Raw genomic sequence first — 23,650 nt, 5'->3', positions numbered from 1 at the left:
CATCTTAACTTGTCTTTAATTATAGTCCAAGAAACTGGGATTGGGTAAAATTCTAGTTTAGCTGCTGTTTGCTATCTTTGCAAGGGGTTAGGTTAGAAAAATGAAACTTTCAGTAATGAATCCAAGGCCAAAAAAAATTACTCTGGGAAGGTATTGCGAAGCTTCCATGTTATCCCTCTTCTGATTTCTAAGTCTTACATTTTTGCCTACTTGACCTATTGAAATTTTGAAAAAACAACATATTACCATAATTAGCATTTATCAATTTTTTTTCTGGTTTTAGTTCTGAGAATGCAATTACTATTATTTTAGCAGAATTTTAAGCCATATCAGTATTTTTTTTCTAAATTTAGGAAATGTATTTGCAGACCTTTGAAACCTCATAAACTCGAATTGAGCAAAGTTGTGAAGCTGAATACAGTTTTTATGAACTTTATTTAAGCAGAAGATCTGTTTTGCAAGGTTTCACTTTCATTACACAAGAATTGGTACTTATGTATTATACAAGAAACACTCAAGAAGTGGAGTTTGGTTAATAGTAATGAAGGTTAGGTAATACTTCCAAAGATGTTACTTCTTGTAAGAATACAGTCAAGGTGTGTCCATTGACACACTCTTTTGTTTTGGGCAACAACCCCTTATCCTGGAAAAATATAATTGCCTATTCTTTGATCCTTGGCAAATCCCAAATCTTAACTTGAGCATCCATGGTGAAACACTCTATTCTATTGATATGCATTGCAAACTAACTGGTTATTGTCCTATCTGATCTTCGCAATCCAAATTCTCAAGTGTTTCTTTATATATACATAAGTACCCAAAGATTTTTAAAGGTCATCAAAGGTCACTGTCCTCTAGGGGGAGAAAGAGTGGAGGTAGGTACTTCAAAATACCTTCCCAGAGCATACATTAGTATGTAGAGCCATCCCTGAAAATTTCCTTTTCCTAACCTAACCCCTTTCCAAGATAGTAAAAAGTAGCTAAACTAGAATTTACCCTGAGATAGAACCACATTTTAGAACAGCTTACTCTTTATAAAAAAAACTGTCAGAGATAAGGCAATGTCTAATTACTAGGCTATAGGTATTATCCTAATGGAAGAGTAGGCTAGAGACAGCTTAGTTGCTTGTTAACAACTTCCTGGGGTATATTTTAGGTTCTGGACAAATTCCTGAAAGTTTTATTCACCTAACAAGATGGCAAGAAGCCCCTCAACTAGAGCGTCCCCTGAGAAATCAAAGGCAACGCTATAGCCGCGTTGCCTACAGTAAAGGCCATACGGCTCCAATGTTTTATTATTATTACTTTTTTTCCCCAGAGGCACTTCATATGGGAGGGTCGTCGTATAAACTTCAAAGGGGGTTCATTCAATTGGAAATCGGGAGTTCTAGTGCCCTTTTTAAGGGTCAAAAGTGATTGGAAGGCAACTAACATCCCTTCCACGCCCACCATTTCCCCAAACACATCCAATCAAAATTTTGAGATAGCCATTTTGTTCTACATAGTTGATTTCCACATAGAAATCATGCTTTTGAGGAGGACACTCCCCCCACAACCCTTAGGGTAAGGGTTGTAGGTTATACCCTGTGGGCATATAAGGTTTTTATAGATTTGTCGTAGAAACTTCAAAAAGGGCTCATTCGATTGGAAATTCAAAGAGCTAGTGCCCTTTTTAATAGTTGAAAGTGATTGGAGGGCAACTTATCCCCCTCTCACGCCTGCCTTTTCCCCAAACACATCCAATCAAAATTTTGAGACAGCCATTTTGTTCAGTGTAGTTGAAAGTTCCTGAAATTAGGTCTTTGAGGATGACAACCCCCCCCCCACAGCCCTCAGGGCAAAGGTTGTAATTTATGCCCTGGGGACATATATTTTTTTTGTAGAAAGCGTTGTCGTAGAAACTTCAAAAACGGCTCAATTGATTGGAAATTGAAATGGCTAGTGCCCTTTTTAATAGTCGAAAGTGTTTGGAAGGCAACTAACACCCCTTCCATGCCCACCATTTCCCCAAACACATCCAATCAAAATTCTGAGATAGCCAATGTTTAACGTAGTTTAAAATTCTGAAAATTATTATTTTGAGCAGGGCACTCCCCCCACAGTCTTCAGGGCAAGGGTTATAAATTACACCCTGGGGGCATATATAGTTCTTATGGAAGGAATGCTCTTATAAACTTCAGAGAGGGCTAATTTGATTGGAAATTGAAAGTTCTAGTTCACTTTTTAACATCAAAAGATATCGGAGGGTAACCAGCCCCCCCCCCCCCCCCCAAGCCCTTTTTCCCAAAAGATCCTATAAAAATTTTTAGATAGTGTTGGTGTTCCACCCCTGTTTTTTTTTTTTTCCTTTCAGATAAATGACCTGTTTTCGTTTTCATAATTACATTTGCTTATAGTATAATTTCAAAAGACAGGTTAAATTCTGTTACTAAGCGATAGTGGTTTTGCAATAAATAAGCTGTGAGCTAAGTTCTATTTTCGTACTTCCTGGTTTTGGGAGTCATTGAAAGATAAATCTAAGAGGTACAATTGGGTTTGAATGGGGATGTAGCTGATTGGCTGGGCCAAGGGAAAGTCCACCCGTATGAACAGTTGTGTGAAAAATATTGTTTTGTTTTAGTCTGCGTTTTGACCCCATTCAGGGATATAAATATATTTGCGGTACTATTGTGACCTTTTGGAAGAATACAAGTAAGGTATTTTCTACAAACTGTGTACTAGTTTCCGCAACCCAGGCAGGGTAGGAATAGAGCTACGAGGTACCGTCATTATTATATTGACAGGGAGGTTTGTTACCTCCAAGGAGAGAGTTGAGAGATTTTCTAGCCGTAATCCAAGGCGGGTACATTTGGCTTTAGAAAGTGGCCATTTGACCACTTGATCGCGTTATCATACCCTGGGACAGAGTATACTGTAAATAGGGTAGTACCAAACCCGATATTTGCAGAATCGGTGTGGTAGACACGGGTATAACATTATATTTTGGGGCCGGGGTTTTCCCCTACAATAAGTGGTGACACCCGTATATTACCACGCCAGTGGCGTTGTGGCCTACCGGTATAACACTGGTAACTAAACACTACGAACATTGGTGCCAGCGGTGGTTGTCACTACGAACATTGGTGGCAGCAAGAAAAGGACCTATTAACAGCATTGATAATAAATGAATTCCGCGTTTTTGAAGAGACTAGTCGAGTTAGCCTACATAGTGATAGTAGCCTATTGTGGTTACATATAAAGAGAAAAGAAAGAAATACGGAATCAATTAATAGAATTATGAAGATCTATTATGGGTTGTGCCTTGTGAGATCATAATTGAAAAATTTACGAATCAATATATGGCACAACTTATTAGCATTCAAAAATATAAGGCTAAAATTGTTGGGTGTCAAAACAATTTATCGCGAGAGACCGGAAGTTAAATGGATAAAAGAATTTTCATTTAAACTAAAGAGGTAATTTGAAGTTAACGGAATTTTGAAATTACGTCGGACAGAGATGAGATTAACTTAAGACCGAGAAGGGCGAGTGAAGCCCATAGAAAAAGTAGGAAAATAGAAAGAAAGGCTAATATGGAGGCCTTTGAGAGAGAGCACCGAGATTATGAGGGGGAAATGCAGGCTGAGAAAGATGAAATTAGAAAGAATAGAAAAGAGGACGAAAGGGCTAGAGTAGCCTATAAAGAAAGAGACATGAAAGAAAAGAAACGTAGAAGTGGAGAAGAAAAGGCCCAGTTGGAGGCTTTTGAGAGAGATCAACCGAAAAATTTCTGGCTTCCGGATGTATGGAGACCAACTAACCTTAAAAAGGCTAGCTATAGATTAAATAGTCCTTCTAAGATATTTAGCAACCAAGAGTTTTTAAGAAGAATCTTGTCTAAAGACGTTAATCATAGCAATACGGAGCTTTGGTTAAGAGTAGCAGAATTCAACGGAACTAACAAGGCAGAAGATATTGCTTTCAAAATCCTTATGGAGGCCGATAAAAAGCACTTAGAAATATATGAAGAAATTGTTAAGGAAAACGAAAGGAAGCGAATATACAACTTCGCTGTTTTGTACAAGGCGTACAAAGCAGCACTTAGAGAATATTTTCCATCCTACGAAGAGTTAAATGAGAGGGTTGACAAATTTCAGATGGAAATTATTGGTTTGGTTCTTCTATTAATTAAGAAAAATTCTAGACCACAAAAAGTATATACCTCTACTTTACATAAAATAGTAGAAGAGCAAATAGAGGAGGAAAGACAAGAACGCATAGAGACTGAAAGAAAAGCCAGAGAGCAAAAAGAGGAAGAAAGAATAGCTAGAGAAAAAAAGGAAGAGTTTAAAATAACCACGATAGGCCTAATCGAAGCCCGCTGGGGAATTCCAGAAAGTGAGATTTTATCACAACTAACTTCTAGGCTGTCAGATAGCCATAATAATTTGTCTAAGAATCAATCGCGAGAAAATAAAAATTACCAAACATCAAACACTTTTACGAGAAAATATACAACTTCGCTGACTACGGGGGAAGGTGAATCGGCCCATAAAACAAATGGGAAGGCTGTGCCACCCTGTTGGAAAAATGAAATACTTGATACGCGTTTTCAAAATGTTGATAATCCACAAAAATGGGATGCGGAAGTAAAAAGACCATATATTGAAAATAAGACGCGCGAGAATGATTTTTCGGGAAAATTTCCAGAAATGGAAAACTTGAGAACACTTTTAATGAATATGAGACACTAACAAGTACAGGCCAAACTGAAGCGCTGATTGTACCAGAGAATAAGGAGAAGAATTTTATTGTACGCGCTTTTCCTCGGAAAGTTCGATAAAATTTAGTACAATATGAAAAACCAAATGTCGGAATTCAATACCCATTTGATAACGAAATATTTGTTTCTGTGGTAAGAATAATGAAGACTAAAAGAGAGAGAAAAGATATTAAACGGAGATACAATGAAGAAATGCTGTCAAAGATGGACACTGGAGTCCAATTCAGATTTAACGATGATTTATCATTTTGCACAAATAACAAAATCGAAAAAAATAGAGATGAAAAGAGGAATGCAATGAAGAGAAAAAATTTGGAGACTCAGCCTACAGCGGCGAAAAACAAAAAAATGTCGGACGATCTGTGCTCTGAAAAAATAGACAATAAGGGGGAAAAAGAGGTCAAAGACCCATGGGGAATAAAAAAAGATGGTTACAAAAGAGAGATGAATGACCTACAATGGGTTGGGGGAAAGTTGGGAGATATGGAATGTCGAATCGGATTGGAAAAATTTGGGAAGGAATCTGATATTGGTCTGATCAACTCAAAAGAGGGTTTGTTCCTTTATGAGGGGGAGGAATCCCTCGGGGAAGACCCCCTGCGGGAAGTCGCAAAAGACAGCCCTTTTCCTCAATGCACAACTGGCGGACAAGTTGTGATCCCTTTACCGAGATTTTGCCTCTCTGACCTGGAGTCCTTGGGGGATACTCTCTCCCAGTCACTTCATACTTCACCCAAACCTTTGTCCAGTAACCCTATTCATAGCTGTTATTCTTCATGGGAATCGACAATTATTTCCGGACAACCATATTCAGTATCGAAGTTTCATCTTTAATTAGCATCAACATATATTCTTAATTTAATTATCACAGGAGAGGGAGCCCAGAAAAAAGTCTATGCATGGTTTGCTCAAAATTTAACTTAATTCCCAGTGCCCTTATCGTTTTCGAAGGCCTATGCCTTATTGGCCTTAGATTATTTGAAAGTATGCCAAGGGGCAATTTACTTTTTTATTGAGATGTGGGGTTGTTTCCACAGATGGAAATTAAGAGGCTAGTGCAGCCAAATCTTTCACGATGGCTGGCATCATCACATGTGCCAGAAACTGATTCTCTGCTTCTCTCAAATGTAAATTCGTGACAGCGAGAAAATTTTTTGTTTTGAATTGTGCTGCGCACAATCATTATCTACGGATCTTGAAGACATCAACTTTAAAAATTTAAGGCGGATACTATACGATGTAGACCATGGTGGTCCTACAGTAGAGACGAGTCGAGGCCGACCGATCCAGAGCGAAGCGGTGGAAGTAGTAGCACAGACACTGGTGGAAGAGAGAAGGCAAATAGATTTTGTAAAGTTGAAGTTATGTGTTTATGTTTGTAAGGGTGGACCAAGGTAGCGCGTGGGCTGTCATTTATCTTACGGGGGGAGGTGTTGGGGTTCCACCCCTGTTTTTTTTTTCCTTTCAGATAAATGACCTGTTTTCGTTTTCATAATTACATTTGCTTATAGTATAATTTCAAAAGACAGGTTAAATTCCGTTACTAAGCGATAGTGGTTTTGCAATAAATAAGCTGTGAACTATGTTCTATTTTCGTACTTCCTGGTTTTGGGAGTCATTGAAAGATAAATCTAAGAGGTACAACTGGGTTTGAATGGGGATGTAGCTGATTGGCTGGGCAAAGGGAAAGTCCACCCATATGAACAGCTGTGTGAAAAATATTATTTTGTTTTAGTCTGCGTTTTGACCCCATTCGGGGATATATATATTGTTGTGGTACTATTGTGACCTTTTGGAAGAATACAAGTAAGGTATTTTCTACAAACTGTTTACTATTTTCCGTAACCCAGGCAGGTTAGAAATATAGCTACGAGGGACCATCATTATTATACTGAAGGGGAGGTTTGTTACCACCAAGGAGAGAGTTAAGAGATTTTCTAACCGTACCCCAAGGCGGGTACATTTGGCTTTAGAAAGTTGCTATTTGACAACTTGACCGCATTATCATACCCGGGGACAGAGTATACTATAAATCGGGTAGTACCAAACCCGATATTTGCAGAATCGGTGTGGTAGACCAGGGCATAGCATTATAATTTGGAGCCGGGGCTTTCCCCTCCAATAAGTGGTGACACCCGTATATTACCACGCCAGTGGCGTTGTGGCCTACCGGTATAACACTGGTAACTAAACACCACGAACATTGGTGCCAGCGGTAGCTAGCACTACAAACAGATAGCCATTTTTTTAAATAGTTCGAAGATCATATAACGAAAACTCCGGGGTCGACACAACCCCCAGGGCCCGAGGGCAGGCATTGTAAGTTATGCCCTAGTGGAATATTTGGTTCTTATTGAGGGAATTCTCGTAAAAACTTCAAAGAGGACTCATTTTATTCGAAATTGAAAGTTATAGTTCAGTTTTTGAGAGTCAAAAGAGATTGGAGGGCAACTAGCCCGTCCACTCCCTTTTCCGAATGCATCTAATAAAAATTTTGAGATAATCATTGAGTTAAAAATTGTTCAAAAGTCAGATAACAAAACTCAGGTGTCAACACAACCCCCCAGGGCCCAGAGGCAGGCGCTATAAGTTATGCTCTGGTGCATATATGGTTCTTATGACAAGGATGCTTGTATAAAACTCAGAGAGGGCTCATTTGATTGGAAATTGAAAGTTTGAGTTCGCTTTTTAATAGTAAAAATAGATCCGCGGGCAACTGGCACCCTTCCCCCCCCCCCCCCCCGCCTTCTTTTTCCAAGCCCATCATATGAAAATTTTTAGATACATTTTGTTAAAAAAAAAATAGTTCAAAGGTCAGATAAGAAAAACTCTGGTGTTAATACGCCCCCCCCCCCAGGGCCCGGGGGAAGGCGTTCTAAGTTATTCCTTAAAGGCATGTATTGTTCTTATGAAATGGATGCTTGTATAAACTTCATAGAGGGCTCATTTGATTGGAAATTGAAAGTTCTAGTTCACGTTTTAAGAGTCAAGATATTTAAGGGCAACTAGCCCCCACGCCCATTTTCCCCAAACCCATCCCCTACACATTATTAGATAGCCAATTCTTTTTAAAATTGTTCAAAATTAGATAACAAAAACTCCGGTTTCAACACAGCCCCCAGGGCCTGGGAGATAGGCATTGTAAGTGTTGTCTTGGGGGTGAATATGATTTTCATGAAAGGGATGCTTGTATAAACTTCAAAGAGGGCTCATTTGATTGAAATTGAAAGTTCTAGTTTACTTTTTAAGGGTCAAAAGATATCCAAGGGTAACTGCCCCCCTCCCACACACACCCTTTTTTCCCCAAGCCTATCCAATGAAATTTTTAAAATAGCCATTTCATTAAAAATAGTTCAAAGGTCAGATAAGAAAAACTCCTTTGTCGACGTAATCCCCCCAGGGCCTGGAGGCAGGCATTGTAAGCAATGCTCTGGGTGCATATATGGTTTTTATGGAAGGGATGCTCGTATAAACTTCGGAGAGGGTTCATTTGAATGGAAATTGAAAATTCTTGTTCACTTTTTAAGAGTCAAAAGAGTTTGGAGGGCAAAAGCCCTCCCATCCACGGCCTAAATGCATCAGATAAAAATTTTGAGATAGACATTTTGTTAAAAATACTACAAAGTTCAGATATCAAAAACACCAGTGTTGACATAGCCCCCCAGGGCCTGAGGGTAGGCACTGTAAGTTATACCCTGGGGGCATATATGGCTGTTATTGAAGGGATGCTTGTATAAGCTTCATAGAGGGCTCATTTGATTGGAAATTGAAAGTTGTAATTCCCTTTTTATGAGTAAAAATTGATCAGAGGTCAGCTAGCCTCCCCCCACACTCCATTTATTTTTTCCCAGAAGCATTTAATATAGAAGGGGCCGTCATAGAAACTTCAAAGGGGGCTCATTTGATTGGAAATCATGAGTTCTAATGCCCTTTTTAAGAGTCAAAGGTGATCAGAGGGCATCTGCCCCCCCTCCCAAGAGAGCAACTAGCCCCCCCCCCCCACACACACACACACCCTTTTTTCCCCAAGCCTATCTGATAATTTTTTTAAATAGCTATTTCATTAAAAATAGTTCAAATGCCAGATAAGAAAAACTCCTGTGTCAACACAACCCCCCAGGGCCTGGAGGCAGGCGTTGTAAGTAATTCTCCGAGGGCATATATGGTTCTTATGGAAGAGATGCTTGTATAAACTTCGGAGAGGTTTCATTTGATTGGAAATTGAAAGTTCTTGTTCACTTTTTAGGAGTAGAAAGTGATTGGAGGGCAAATAGCCCCCCCCCCCCGCCACACCCTAAATGCATCAGATAAAAATTTTGAGATAAACATTTTGTTAAAAATAGTCCAAAGTTCAGATATCAAAACTCTGGTGTCAACACAACCCCCCAGGGCCTGGGGGTAGTTGTTGTAAGTTATGTCCTGGGGGCATATATGGCTGTTATGGAAGGGATCCTTGTATAAACTTCATAGAGGGCTCATTTGATTGGAAATTGGAAGTTGTAATTCACTTTTTAGGAGTAGAAAGGGATTGGAGGGCAATTAGCCCCCCCCCCGCCACGCCCGATTTTCCCCAAGCCCATCGAATAAAAATTTTGAGATAGCCATTTTGTTAAAAATAGTTGAAACATCAGATAATAAAAACTCCAGAGTTGACGCAAACCCATTTTTTCACTTTGATTAATTAAAAAAAACTTTCCACAAAAAAAGTTTTTCAACAAACAGTAAAGAACTCCATCAAACCCAAAATGAACGAAAATAGAATCAAACAATCTACCAAGCATGCAACTACCACAAATCAGTATCAATAAATAAATGATTCCCAAAACGAATAGAAATTATAATAGATAACAGAGTCAAACTCAAAACGAGCAGGAATTAATATTAGTAGGGTTCAAAACACCTATGATTTCTAAAAGCCAGAATATAATTTGTACTTTACTGAAAAAATTCAGACGAATTTACTGAAAAAAAATGTGCATTGTCAGTTTAATATAGGCCTACATATGCTGATATTTATTCCTTAAAATCTTAATTAGGTTAATTTTTGATTTCTTAAAGTTATAAAAGTGAAAACATTTAAAAGAATTTTTTCGGTAAAGCACAAATTATATTTTGGCTTTTAAAAATCATAGGGGTTTTGAGCCCAACTCATATTAATTTCTGCTCGTTTTGAGTTTGACTCTGTTATCTATTTTAATTTCTGTTCATTTTGGGTTTTATTTATTTATTGATACTGATTTGTGGTAGTTGTATGCTTGGTAGATTGTTTGATTCTATTTTCGTTCATTTTTGGTTTGATGGAGTTCTTTACTTTTTGTTGAAAAGCTTATTTTGTGGAAAAAGTTTTGTTTAATGAATTTCTGTTCGTTTTATATTGATATAGCTTTTCAGGGGAAAAAAAAAATAATAGTTTGAATCTTTCCGGTTTTCCTTTAAGAATTTATAGTTTAGCTGGCTATTTATATGCCAGAGAACCTTTTTCAGGAATTTTTAAATACATAAACTCTTTTCAAAGTTATGGCACAAATAGTAGTGTTTAATTTTTGATTTCTTCAGCTAATTTTACAAATGAGCTCTTTTAATAAGTTGAACAAAATGGCTATCTCAAATTTTGATTGGAAGTGTTTTGGGAAACGTTAGGCGAGGGGGGGGGGACAGTTGCCCTCTGATCACTTTCGACTTATAAAAAATGCACTATTCCTCTCAATTTCCATACGAAAAAACTTTCTATAAAAACCTTATATGCCCCAAGGGTATAACTTAAAACCCTTGTCCTGAGGGCTATTGGGGGAAGAGGTGTTATCCTCAAATTTTCAGACCTTTCAATTACTTTGAACAGCATGAATATATCAAAATGTTGAGCGGAAATGTTTGGGGAAATGATGGGTGTGGGGGGGGGGGGGGGATTCCCCCTCTGTTTACTTTTGACTTTTAAAAAGGACAATAGGCCTCTTAATTTCCAAAATTTTAGCCCTTTTTGAAGTTTCTACGACAACGCTTCTTATAAAAAACCTTTTATGCCCCCAGGGCATAACTTACAACCTTAGCACTGAGAGTTGTGGGGGGTCATACTCAAAGACATAATTTTCGGACCCTTCAACTACCTTCAACAAAATGGCTATATCAAAATGTTGATCGAAGGTGTTTAGGAAAATGATGGACGTGAGAGGGGGGGGGGGTATTTTTCCTCCAATTCCAGTTCTAATTTCCAGAACTTTCAACGATGTTGAACAAAATGGCTATCTGAAAATTTTGATTGGGTGTGTTTGGGTAAATTGTGGGCATGAGAGGGAATTAGTTACCCTCCAATCATTTTTGACTATTAAAAATGGCACTAATCTTCTCAATTTCCAATTGAATGAGCCCATTTTGAAGTTTCTACAATAACGCTATCTATAAAAACCTTATATACCCCCAGGGCATAACTTACAATCTTTGCCCTGGGGGCTCTGGGGGGTTTGTCATCCTCAAATACATAATTTAAAGAACTTTCAACTACGTTGAACAAAATGGCTATCTCTAAACTTTTATTGAATATGTTTGGGGAAATGGTGGTTGTCAGAGGGGGTTAGTTGCCCTCTAATCCCTTTCGACTATTAAAAAGGACATTAGCCCTTTCAAATTCAAATCGAAGCAGTTTTCTTTATGTTTTCAAGATAACACTTTCTATAAAAACGATAGAAGTCCCTAGGGCATAACTTAAAGCCCCTGCCCTGCAGGCTCTGAGGGGGTTATCATCCTCAAAGACCTGATTTCCAGAACTTTCAACTAATTTGAACAAAATGGATACCTCAAAATTTTGATTGGATGTGTTTGGGGAAATGGTGGGCGTGAGAGGGAGGTTAGTTGCCCTTCAATCACTTTCGACTATTAAAAGGGCACTAGCCCTTTCAATTTCCAATCAAATGAGCCCTTTTTGAAGTTTCTACAACATTGCTTTCTATGAAAACTTTATATGCCCCCAGGGCATAACTTACAACCCTTGCCCTAATGGTTGGTGGGGGGGGGGGTGTTGTCATCCTTAAAAACATAATTTCCAAAACTCTCAACTATGTTGAACAAAATGGCTATCTAAAAATTTGGATTGGATGTGTTTGGGGAAAAGGTGGGTTAGTTGCCCTCAAATCACTTTCAACTATTAAAAAGGGCACTAGCCCTATGAACTTCAAATTGAATGAGCCCTTTTTCAAGTTTCTATGACAAAGCTTTCAATAAAAACATTATATGTCCCCCAGGGCATAACTTATAACCAATGCCCTGAAGACTGTGGGGGGAGTGTCCTGCCCAAAGATATAATTTCCAGAATTTTCAACTGTGTTGAACAAAATGGCCATCTCAAAATTTTGATTGGATGTGGTTGGGTAAATGATGGGCATGGAAGGGGTGTTAGTTGCCTTAAAATCACTTTCTACTATTAAAAACGGCACTAGCCATTTCCATTTCCAATTGAATGAGCCCTTTTTCAAGTTTCTACAACAATGCTTTCAACAAAAAAAAACCTTATATGCCCCCAGAGCATTACTTACAACCTTTGCCCTGAGGGCTGTGGGGGGGGGGGGTTGTCATCCTCAAAGACCTAATTTCCAGGACTTTCAACTATGTTGTACAAAACAGCTATCTCAAATTTTGATTGGATGTGTTTGGGGAAAGGGTGGGCGTGAGAGGGGGGTTAGTTGCTATCCAATCACTTTTGACTATTAAAAAGGGCATTCACTAGCCCTTAGAATTTCCAATTGAATGAGCCTTTTTTGAAGTTTCGATGACAAGGCTTCCTATAAAAATCTTATATTGCCCCAGGGCATAACTTAATTGCCTTCCGATCACTTTTAACTATTAAAAAGGGCACAAGCCACTCCAATTTCCAATCAAATGAGCCCTTTTTGAAGTTTCTACGACAACTCCTTCGATACAAAGTGCCCTTGTCTAAGACCAAGAAAAAAAATAATACATTATGCCAACATCGTTCTTTTCTTAGGCAGCGCGATTGTGCTGCCTATGATAATGTTACTTTGATACCAGTTTTGATACTTTGATTAACATTTGATTTTTTAAAAAGAGTTTGATTTTGAAATAAGGAATTTTTGAAAAAACTTGAAACTTTTAGCAATCAAATGCAAACTAAAATTAACTAAAAAAAACTTCCAAAAAATAAGTTTTTCAAAGAAAAATAAAGGCCATTTTAAACTTAAGCTCAGCAGATACAAATAGGGTGAACCAGGGTAATTCTAGACAGTGGGTAATTCTAGACACCCCCCTTTATCTTGCTAGCCCCTCGTTAAATTTCTTTTGAAAAAATCACAGAGGTAGTGCCAAGACTCTGGTTTATGACTCACTATATCGGATTGACAACAGCCAGCAGAGGGTGGAGACAGTCAGTCTTGAACTGGAGTTGGTCGGAGAAACTTCAATGAAAAAGTACGTATGGTGTCAGTTTTTTTGCATTTGCTGGTGAACGGTGAAACTTACGGATTTTGTTGTTTTGCCATTCAAAAGGGTTTTAATTAGGGCATTAGTGTGATTTTTTGCAGATTTTTATTTCTAACGGTTTAGCCGTAGGTTAGGTGTCCGGAATTACCCATTTTTTGACCCCAAACAGGGTAATTCCAGACAGATGGTGAGGCATGATTCCGGAGACAGAGGGGTATTTCCGGACATGGGAAAATGTGATACAATCAATTCCTTTTCATCGAATTTCGACCCCTGCCTCCTGGAACTGTGTTCTATCAGAGATTCTCGAGTTTCTAGCAATTTAGCATGAGTTTACTGAACTATTTTCAGGAAAAATATTTTTTTTTAGGGCTGATGATCTGTAACTTTCATCAGTTTTGGTTTCTGTCAGTGCAAACAACTTTTCTTCTTATACCTTTTACTTACCCTTGCTTTAACTTTCAGATGCCGAGGACACAGTACAGCCCAGAAGATCTGGACAAGGTGTTAGCAGAGGTGAAAATGGGTTGGCTGACAATCAGACTTGCAGCAGCAAAGTATGGGATTCCAAAGTCGACGATTTCGGACCATTTGACTGTGACATCGTCGAAAGTGGGAGCAGGTAGACCCACACAACTCGATTTAGATGAAGAAGTGACACTCGCAAAGTGCATCAAAACCATGAACAAGTGGGGTGTTGGACTATCCCGAACTGATATAGTCGCTCTTGTAGGCGAATATGTGAAGGTGAATAATATGAAAACTACTTTCAAAGACGGTGTTCCTGGTTGGGACTGGTGAAAATACTTCAAACAACGACACAACCTTAGTCTCTTCTTCTTCTATTTAACAGCAGGCGGGCTTTTCAGTAACACTATTTAGCCCTGTTCCTTTTGCTTCACTCTGTGGGCTACAGAGCTACTGGCTTGATTGCCTCATATTTATTAGATATATTCAGATATCTTTCAGCAGATCTTTCGACTCTAGGAGTTCAAATATAAGATGATAGATGTCGATTTCGATACTCTGTGTGCAGGTATAGTTGGCTAGGCTCTTGGCTGATAGTGGGATTTTGTGGTGTTTGAGGTATTTTAACAGTTTAGAAAGCAAGGTATGTTGTGCAGACGTCAGCATATTACATTCAAATAGGCAATGGTCAATTGTTTCATTATTCATATTACAATGCCTGCAAAGAGGGGACAGGGAAATTGAACCACTTGAATTAGAAAGCTTATATGAGACTGCAAGGAAATTTAGTCCATTTGTTCCAGAACGAATTCTATGATAAATTTTAGAAAGATACTTATTAGGAAAGGGGGAAAGGATAGGATTAATCTTATTAAAATTAATATCTGATAGCCTCCATCGGTAAATATATCTAATCGGGATTGGTCTCCCACTTGGCTGGTCAATATTTATAGCATTTTTTGCTATTTCATCAACCTGATGATTACCACTTATGCCAGAGTGGCTAGGAATGTACTGAAAGTAAGTTTTTATGCCATTTGAAGCAAGATTATCAATAATACTGAGACAATGATAAGTGTCAATGTCCAACTTATATTGAGGAGCTGAGGCCAGCAACTCAAGGCTTGATAAAGAGTCAGAATAGATGATAATATTATTCGAATTTTCAATCAAAGAATGGTTTTGCTTAAGGTGTTCTAATGCCATTATTATGGCATTTAGCTCAGCAGACATTATAGATAAATTATTAAATAATCTCTCACCCATTGCAATTTTCAGGTGAGGAAGGAAAACACCACTTGCAACCTTCTCATTCATTTTTGACCCATCAACAAATATTTGGAAGTGATTTTTATAGGTAATTGTATTAAGTTCTGCAAATTTTTTCTGGACAAAAGCAATGGGGGTTAAATCTTTATTCCAATTTGAAAAGTCAGTATTTATTATGGTAGATGATCAATTAGATAGAGGGGCTGGGGGAAACGTATGAGTAATAGACTTTTCTGGTACAGGGACCTTCGTTTGAGTATAGGCAGACTCATCTGCAATACCTCTCTACATAGCTGGATTTCTTAACCAATTATGTAATGTGTGTGAGCTATTTGATTCAATTTTTGTAAGATGTTTTATCAAGAGAAAGCTACGTCTCTGCCTTATTGTTGTTAATCCACTCTCCATAAGCAGAAACTTGGTGCTTGTGGGTTTCCTAAGACCAAATATGAGACGTATTATATCATTTTGTGTTGTTTCATTTTTTTGCATCTGGGTCTTTGCACATTCACCATAGACAATGAGCCCATAGTCAATATGGGGTCTTATATGTGATTTATAAAACTGGAGTAAGGTTTTCTCCTTACAACCCCAGGGTGTTGAAAGAAGTCTTTTTAGTATATTTGCTTTTCTATAACATTTTTTTATTGTGTTTGAAATGTGGAGGTGGAAATTAAGTTTTTGGTCAAGCATGAGACCTAGGTAATTAATATTATTATCTTCTGGAATAGTTGTTTTATTTAGAGTTAGTTTTGCATTAACATGGTTTCGCTTCCTGTGAAATTGGATTATTTTTGACTTGGTGGGTGCAATGGGTAAATCTGAATGTTGAGAGAATTTTTCAAACTGGAAAAGTGACTTTTGCAGATTTGACTGTGTTATCTGAAAGGTGTTACCAGATGACCATAGCACCAGATCATCAGCATATTGTAGATTCGTGTGGGATAGGTTCATGTCCCACAGATATAGGGCAAATAGGAGGCAACTGAGGACTGCTCCCTGAGGTAGGCCTTTGGCTATTGTCTTTTGGGGTGAAGAGGCTGAACCAACACAAACAATGAAACTTCGCACTTCTATGAAGGATTTAATAAAGGATACTAGCTTGGGAGGTACTCCAAGGTTTTCAAGTTTATTTAAAAGGATTTGGTGGTTCACATTGTCATATGCTCCTTCAAAATCAAGGAAAGCTGCCACTAGGATATTATTTTTTGAGAAAGATTCATTTATTGCATTTGTTAGCAAAATGAAAGCATCTGTTGAGGAGTGGTATTTCCTGAATCCAGTTTGAGTGTGTGGGATCATGTTATTTTTCTCAACAAACCAGAGGAGTCTGTGATAAATCATTTTCTCCATTATTTTCCCCATCACAGGTGTAATCATTATGGGCCTATAAGACTCAGGGTTATCTTTTGGTTTATTTTTCTTTAGGATTGGTAGGAGGGACGAACATTTCCATATATTGGGGAACCTAGAGGATGCCCAAGCGTGATTATAACAATTTAGCAGTTCTTGTTTGTATGAAGGTGTGAGATTCTTTATCCATGTAGGGTGTATATTGTCATAGCTGCTGCTAGTTTTGGACCTAATATGATGTATTGCATTATTCAATTCCTGGATTGAAAATGGATTAGTTATGTACTTGGATCCTGGGCGTGGTTGGTAACTAGGGTTCATAGGAATTGTGGACAGATTGCTTTGATTGTTTGATGTTAGCTTATTAACAAAAAGAGTTGCAAATAGGTTAGCCTTTTCAATATCATTGTCATAATGGGTATTATTATGTATAAGCTCATACAGGAGTGGGTTGGGAGAAGTCTTTTTCCCACATATGTGGCTTATGACTTTATGTATAATTGGCTTATGTGTTTCTCTGGAGAGCTTATTTGCAAAATTATTACAGTATTTATATTTAGCATCTATTATAGTCCTTTTTAGATTAGATTCTGCTTGTAATTTTTTTAAATATGTAGTAGGTGTTGGTTTTTTTATGAATTCTGTCCTACCTGCCTTTTTTATCTTCCATTTATTTAGGCACTCATTTGTCCACCATGCTTTAGGAATTTGTTTAGGGAATGTTTTCTTAGGTGTTGTCCTGGGGATAGCATGATTAGCTGTATTTATTAGTAAAGATGTCAAGGCTTCAGCATGTGTGTCAACTGTTGTGTTAGAAATGCATGAACTTTGGGTGAAACTTGTAATTTCATCATTTAGCTTATTTTGGAAAATAGACCAATTTGCTTTAGTGTTGATATATTTGGAAGTATGAGAAGAAGTTTCAGCAGGTTCATTTAGGGAGCAAACTATAGCAAAGTGGTCTGTACACAGACTATCAATTTTATTTATGTAAATTTTGTTCAAAAAATTTAAAGACACAATTTGTAGGTCAATTGTGGAGAATTTGGCACTTTTGGGGTTAAAATATGTATTTAGGTTTGGAGGGGTAGCAACAGCTAATTCATTATTATTTGAAATCATATGCTCAATAAATTTACCAGCTTTATTTGCTGGTTTATTCCCCCACAAAAGGCTGTGGGCATTGAAATCACCACAAATAATGATGTTTTTTAACATATTAGAATTATTTATATAATTAAAGAAATCCTTGGCATCTGAAGTTTGGCCATTAGGGTTATAAAAGCTTATTATGTAGGTTTTTAAATTATTCAGCCAAACACTTATACCAATTACATCTACATCATTTTCAAAATCTGGAAAATTGATGCCACAAAATTTTATATTATTATTAACTAATAAAGCTACACCACCTCCTTTTCTCTCTGAAGATCTATCCTTTCTCAGGATAGTGTATCCCAGAGACTTAATTTGTTGATTTTGGGTTAAATGAGTTTCCTGGAGGCAAGCAATATTAATGGAATTATTATTCATAAATGATATTAGTTCATTTAGCTTATTTTCTGTGAGTGATCTTACATTCCATTGGAGTATTGATAAATGTTGTGTTGTTGATTTATTCTTCATATGAATGTGTATCAATGTTCAGCTTTGTTAAAAGTAAAGCAAGATCTTTTTTTTCTTGAATGAGCATATCATCTGGGATGTAAATTTTTTCCAATTCTGCAATAATTTTTGTTTTCTGTAGTTGATGTATGTTCATGGCCTGAACTGCATTACAGTTTAGAATGAATAAGCATATATTTGGGGATTGCATTTTTGGTAGTGCATCCTGTTTGTTGGTTAATGGATTAATTCCTGGTAGTGTTTCTGGTTTGTTTCTTCTTGGGAGGGAGGGCCAGGCTGGCCTCATCTCACCGGACAAGGAGGCTTGGTGGCTTGGTGATTGCTTCTGATAGGGATTTGAGCTAGGGGGCTTAGAAGATGGTGTTTTATATGGGGTGCTTGATGCATTGGGGGCATTTGACTTGGGGGTTTCGGTTGGTTTCATTACAGGCTTTATTTGGTATTGTTGGGCAGCATTTGCTTCCATTGCTGCAAAGGGGTATGGGATTGCCTTTTCTGTTGATATTTGGAGTGTTAGAGCTCTTTTCTTGTATGCAGGGCATAATGATTTATTTGTAGATTCATGTGGGCCTTTGCAATTGATGCATGTAGGCTGAGTGTTGTTGCAAGTTGTCAGCTCTTTAGGATGGAAAGATTTACAATTACTACACTCTTGGAGAATTTCATTGCATTTGTTTGTTGTGTGTCCCAGTTTGAAACACTTCTGACACTGAATAGGCTTAGGTTTGTATTCCTTGTGTGGTTTGATTTGCCCAAATAGGAATAATTTTTCTGGGATATCAATTTTATCCTTCAGTGTGAATAAGAAGGATCTACTAGTTTTTAGGCCAGTAGAGTTAGGTTTTCCAAGTTGGGTAACATCTTCAACTGGGATTGTGTTTCCAGCCCTATCTGAAAGGCCTTCTTTTAACTCCTGAGTAGATATCTCTGGGGGAACATTATAAACTACTATTTTTGTTGGTGATTGTTTTGGGTTCCAATTAGATGCAATAATTGGGGTATTCAGGAGGGATTTAAGGTTAATTATTGTATCTGCTGATTTCTGATCTTCTACAGCTATTAGCAGAGATCCATCACGGTTAATGTTAAGAGAGATCATTGATTTTAGCAATTTAAAAATTGCAACTCCTATTGCAGAGATCAGTTTTATTTCAAAGGGGGTAGTGGGAGTAATTTTAAGGTAAATTCCTAAGTTTTTGGAGGGAGGATCTTGGGCAGAAAGAGGGGAAATGCTTTTAATTGGGGAGATTTTTTTCCTTTTTTTAGAACTTTTAGAGAGGACCTCTTGAAACCCATTATCATCATTTATAGTTACATTAGCCCCTACACTTATCATTGTCCTATTCTCTAAACTGGAGCTATCATTTAAACTTTGAGAAAGTGTGCTTGACCAGCCAGGATGGGTATCTTTCACTATGGAATTTGATTTGGGATCTGGGGGGACATTTTTTTTTGGAGGACTTCTGAACATCGCCTATTGGAAAAAGCTTTAAACAGAGAAAAACAAAACTAAAGCAAGAAGGGAAAATGGAAAGATATCAAACCGTCTGCACTATACTATGGGGGGGAGAACACCACAGTATAGCCCTGAGGATGAGTTGAGCAGGATTGGTTTGGTATAACTGCTGATTAGAAGCGATAATAATTCACAAGAAAATTTGTTTTAATTTTCTTATAGAGTTGCTGTTGCTCTAATGGTTATTTATGTTCCATGTTTGCACAACAAACCTACCCACTTGATGTACAACCTGGACGAGACGAGCTTTTGTACTGATCCTTTGAGAACCAAAGTCGTGGGACAGAAGAACTCGCCAAGTTTCCGCCAAACTGCTGGAACAGGGATAGAAAACACAAAAATTCTCGGTTGCGTCAACGCTGCAGGGGCAATTCTTCCCCCCCTGATCGCATTCAAAGGCCAATCTGTGTGGTCCACTTGGACATCCGATGACGCTTTGCCTGACACTTCATATGCTGCCGCAGAAAGGGGTTGGATGGCGGCTGACGTGTTTTACAACTGGTTCAAAGGCCAGTTCATTCCTAGCGTTGGGCAACGTCCAGTTCTGCTTCTTGTTGACAGTCATGGCTCTCATTTGTCGCTGCAAGTTGTGCAGCTTGCAATGAACGAAAACATCACGATTCTGAAGCTGCCACCCCATACGACACACATGCTTCAAGCTTTATACGTTGGCGTTTTCAAGGCTTTCAAAACCACGTATGACCAAAGGCTAACAAAATGGGCAAGGAAAAATGTTTGAGAGAAGTTACAGAAAGCAGATTTTGTCAAGATGATAAGTGAAATTTGGAAACAAGCAGATCCAGTTCTAATCCAGATAGGGTTTGCATCAACTGGAGTTTATGATCCTAGCGTAGGCCTACCAGAGAGAGCCAACCGTGCAAAAATCAACAGAGAGCAGTTTGACCCGCAGAAACTCAGGGCTTACGATGCCTTTCTTGAAGAAAAGAGAACAAGCAAAGAAACCAGCAGAGAATTCAACAGCCGATAGGATTAGTCTTAGAGTCCAGAGAGAAAGTGAAAATCTAACTGTCAACATCAACATTTCTTCCCCTGAGAAGAAACCACCAACTCCAATGAAGAAGACCTTTGAAGAGCTCCTGTTAGAGAGTGTAAGAAGAGAGCCGAGAAGTGAACCAGGGCCGAGGAAAAAGATCACTCAGAAAGCTGCTGAAGTGATCACTTCTAAGGTGTATTTAGAGCAACTTAAGAAGCAGCAGGAGGAAAAGGAAAAGGCAGACAGGAAAAAGGGTGTAGGAAAGAAAACCAAAGCGAAAGAAACCGGTGATACCCAGACCTCTGGTGCCAAAAGCAAAAGGATGAAGCACTCACGAGAAGCGACCTTCCTAGTTCCCTTGTCTGACACTGAAAGCGAGTCCGAGATACCGTACGCTGACACCGATGGTGACATTCCTCTTGAAGAGATGTATTCTCTTGATTACCTCGATCAGCCTAACCCTAGCAAGAAAAAGATTGAAATAAAGCTTGACCCATATTATGCTGTATATTACAACGACTCACCTTATTTTGGCAGAATTGTTGAATTTGTTGATGAAGGGGTCGTTAGGATGAAGTTCCTAAAGCTCGACTCAGCAGCGACGTACGAGTTTAGCTGTCCCAAGAACGATGACATCACAGACGTCGCAGAAGAGTTTTTCTTGGGAGGGCCCCTCACTCTGAAGGGCACTGGACCCTCACTATAAGCGAGCATCACGAAATGGTGAAACGCCACAAGGAAAGGAAGAAAAGCTATGGAAAAAAGCAGTGATCACCTAGTTCCTCTGTGTTTTGCTTTTAAACTTGCTTTTATCAGTATTTGAAGTCGTCTTTTTTATAATTTTTACCTTATTTTTAATATACGAATTTCAAGGAAGTTAGCAGATGGATTCTGTAGTTGCAGGAGATGAGGGCCTAGGCCTTCAGGTCCCCCAGTCCTTCAGAAAATGCTGGCTCGTGGTGGTATAATCACTTTATTATCAAATTATTGTGATAATCCTTGGTTTGACACATTGTAAAAACGAGATTTGATTTTCAGAAAAACAAAATCACGACTGCAAAGCTGAATAACTCCGCTAGTTCGGAAGATACGCGCATGAAATTTGGAAGAAACATAGATTCTGGGGTGCTTATACCACCAACCAAAGCTAAGATTTTTTACTCCTTCAGGTACAAAGATATTGACCTCGTCCGGAATTACCAATTTTTTGTTAGCGAGTTCCGGACACCGTGGGAAAATTTCAAATCAGGTCACCAATCCCCTTTATAGTTCGAATTTCGGAAGTTTCTAGCTCTCGAATGAAAGCTAACAGTCTGTACTTTCATACGAATCCGATTTTATGACGAGATTTTAAGTCTGCTGGCAGGAGGAATTTTTTGAATCGAAAAAAAAGGTCAAAGTGTCTGGAATTACCCTGGTTCACCCTACCTGTTAAAATTCAAACTCAAAACAACCAGAAATTACTATTAAAGAATAAATGAAACCCAAAACAAACAGAAATTAAATAAACAATCATAGCAAAAAAACATACAACAAGTACTGTAATAATATAAATGAACATATAGATTGTAAAGCAAGTAATGCTTTGATTAAATATGAAAATCAAGCTTAAAACAAAACAAAATATTTTACTATTGAAGCATAAATGAAACTTAAAACAAACAGAAATTAAATAAACAATCAATGCAAACAAACAGACGAAAGATATTAATGTAAATGAATAAATAAATCTTAAAACAAGTGAAACTTAAATTGAATATGCAAATCAAGCTTGAAACAAACAAAAATCACTACAAACAAGAGCTTGGGTATCACCTCCTTCTCTCACTGTAAAAGTCTAAAACCTACTGCAACATTGGTGCTTTACTGAAAACCAATTTTAGTACAAATATTTTCTTTTGTACTTAATACTGAAAATAAACATTAAAATTATAGTAAAATTTTGAACTGATGAGCCTTCAAGAATTAATATTATTATGCAACAAATTTTCAGTTTAATTTATTAGTTCTTTCTAAAGCTATTCAAGATGCATATAGTTTAACTACAAACAAGAGTTTGGATACTGCCCCCTCCCTTAATGTAAATAAAAACCAAAAGCCTACTGTGTCATTGGCACTTAACTGAAAATGAGTTATATTACAAATATTTTCTTTTCCAGTTCTTACAGCATTGAAAATAAAATAAAATTACAGTGAAATAAATTCTTGAATACAGAAATTCTTGAATAAATTCATAAATTCTTGAATAAAATTACAGTGAATAAATTCTTGGTTCTTTCAACAATTAATATCATTATACATCAAATATTTAATTTCATGTTGTTTATACTTTCCAAGACTGTTCAAGACACATATAGTTTTCAGTAAAGCACCAATGATGTAGTAGGTTTTAGACTTTTACAGTGAGAGAAGGAGATGATACTCAAACTCTTGTTTGTAGTGATTTTTCTTTGTTTCAAGCTTGATTTGCGTGTTCAATTTAAGTTTTACTCATTTTAAGATTTATTTACTCATTTACATTAGTATCTATTGTATGTTTGTTTGCATTGATTGTTTGGAAAAAGGTATCTAGGTTAGGTTATATATTTAATGTATGGTATGCTTCATAATTCAATAAAATTGCTTCTGGGGCTAGTTGCATCTTCAGCCCTTAAAGGGACCCCAAAGGTATTTCATTTTTGTAACCACACAAAGAAGTTATCAACACTGGTTAGGTTATTGAAATGTGATAAAAAACATATCATAGTTTATAAAGAAGTTGTTCAAGAGTAATATATTACAAAAATACTTATTTATAGCAATTCAAGGTAAATTTCTAGGTGGCCCTATAATTTAGCTAGATGAAAGTGAAAACATCATTTGATGCCTTTTTTATGCTCTTTCATAATTCAATAATTGCTTCTGGGGCTAGTTGCATCTTGAGCCCTTAAAGGGACCCCAAAGGTATTTCATTTTTGTAACCACACAAAGAAGTTATCAACACTAGTTAGGTAATTGAAATGTGGTTAAAAACATATCATAGTTTATAAAGAAGTTGTTCAAGAGTAATATATTCCAAAGATACTTATTTATAGCAATTCAAGGTAAATTTCTAGGTGGCCCTATAATTTAGCTAGGATGAAAGTGAAAACATCATTTGATGTGTTTTCTATCCTCTTTCATAATTCATATAAAATACCTTTGGGGCCCCTTTAAGGGCTCAAGATGAAATTACCCCAAAAATGATTATTGATTT

The 23,650-nt window shown here is 37.4% G+C and overlaps 1 protein-coding gene across 1 annotated transcript in view; it reads right to left on the bottom strand.

Moving 5' to 3' along the window:
- Positions 1 to 23,650, bottom strand: part of LOC148952853 (RNA/RNP complex-1-interacting phosphatase-like) — a 173,588-nt gene that overhangs the window by 149,043 nt on the left and 895 nt on the right. The gene's annotated exons all lie outside the window — the stretch shown is intronic.

This window comes from Artemia sp. Qi Xiang Cuo, chromosome 4 (assembly GCF_049724085.1).
Source record: "Artemia sp. Qi Xiang Cuo chromosome 4, ASM4972408v1, whole genome shotgun sequence".
Taxonomy (NCBI): domain Eukaryota; kingdom Metazoa; phylum Arthropoda; class Branchiopoda; order Anostraca; family Artemiidae; genus Artemia; species Artemia sp. Qi Xiang Cuo.
The sequence above is the reverse complement of the archived record's forward strand: the minus strand, read 5'-3'. Positions and strand labels throughout refer to the sequence as shown.